General features: G+C 37.8%; 1 pseudogene; it reads left to right on the top strand.

Annotated features, from left to right (window-relative positions):
• Positions 1-1374: 1374 nt before the first annotated feature.
• On the top strand, positions 1375-1483 carry LOC111813787 (annotated as a pseudogene).
• The last annotated feature ends 233 nt before the right edge of the window (positions 1484-1716 follow it).

Genomic DNA, 1716 nt, shown 5'->3' with positions numbered 1-1716 from the left:
AACCAGGAATTGAACTCAGGCCCTTGCACTTGCCAGGGAAGCGCTTATTCCACTGAGCCATCTCCCCAGCCCAAAAAAATATTTTTTAAGCTCTCCTCAAAATAACATTTAATTAGGAAATTAGTTCGTGACCCAATAGGGAAAGGGCACACAAAGGTATACAGAGTGAAAAGCTTTCTCACTTCTATCCTCTAGCCAATAAGCTCTCCCCAAAGGCAGCCAATATCAATTTTTCCTGTATCCTTCCAAGATATTTTATACATATACAAAGGACTAGATATGTACATATGTATTTTCACTTTTCAATAGTTATAATATTCACATATTGTTCTCTATCTTGTTTCTTCTTGTTTAATATATGTTAGGGATCATACCAAGTCAGTCAGTGAGAACAACCTCAGTTCCTTTTATAACTATGTAATCTTTGCACAGAAGCATCATGATTCATTTAACCTGCTCCTTCTTGATAGACATTGAGGTTGTTGCTAAAATTTTCTTGCTACAAATAGTATTGCAATAAACAAACTTGCAGTGAAGTTTATGTACATAAATTATTTTATACACTTGGAAACATATTCATAGGATATTTTTAGAAATGGAAATAGTGGGTCTACTCTCATAATTTTCTTGTTTTCGAGACAGGTTCTCACTATGCAATTCAAGCGGGCCTTGAACTCACTTTGTAGCCCAGGCTGGTCTCGAATTCACAGCCATTCTCCTGCCTCAGCCTCCTGAATACTGGGATTACAGGTGTGCAGCACTATTCCCAGCTTAATAATTTTAAATTTTGCCAAACATCACAGATTAATTCCTATGGATGTTACCAAGATCTATCGCCAATGTGTGAAAGTGCCTGTTTCCCCACAGACTCAACAGCCCAAAAAATACCACGTTTTTGTATCCTCGTCAATTTGACTGGTGACATGTGATCTCTCTCTCTCTCTCTCTCTCTCTCTCTCTCTCTCTCTCTCTCTCTCTCTCTCTCTCTCTCTCTCTTTGCGGAGCCAGGGATTGAACTCAGGCCCTTGTGCTTGCCGGGCAAGTGCTTATTCTACTGAGCTATCTCCCTGGCTCCCTAAAATGTAATTAATTAATTAATTAATTTATTTATTTATTTGGCGGAACCAGGGATTGAACTCAGGCCCTTGCATTTGCCAGGGAAGCGCTTATTCCACTGAGCTGTCTCCCGGACCCCTGTGGTGTCTCAGTTGACATTTAATTTGCATATCTTTTATTAAAAACAGGTTCTGGAATCTTTTCATTCTTTTTATGACCTGGCTACTCATATTAATATGTTATTAGGACATGTTAGTGTTCTGTTGAGTTATAAAAATTCTGTTAGAGAAATGGATTCACCTGTGATGAGAATTTTAGAACCTTTCGTACTGTACTTTCTAAGCTTGAGGAGTGGGTTTGCATACCTCTGTGTGAGGTCCAACTCCTTCTGAGCTTGTTATGATGTTGGAACATTACCTCTCTAACATGAAATTGTGTTTCAAATATCTTTCTCCATTCTCCATTCACGTTTTGATTTTGCTTAGTGTGACTTTGCCAGGTAGAGATTATTTAGTCAGATTTAGGAGGCCATTAAAAATGTGGCTTTATGGTTCTGTGTCATTCTCAGAAACTTCACACTTACGACAATATTTTAAAGTATTCCTTTGTTCTTCAGGTACTTTTACTGTTTCAGTTTTAATGTTTAAATGTTTCATGCAT

This window comes from Octodon degus, unplaced genomic scaffold (assembly GCF_000260255.1).
Source record: "Octodon degus isolate 3935 unplaced genomic scaffold, OctDeg1.0 scaffold00223, whole genome shotgun sequence".
In the NCBI taxonomy this organism is placed as follows: Eukaryota; Metazoa; Chordata; class Mammalia; order Rodentia; family Octodontidae; genus Octodon; species Octodon degus.
The sequence above is the reverse complement of the archived record's forward strand: the minus strand, read 5'-3'. Positions and strand labels throughout refer to the sequence as shown.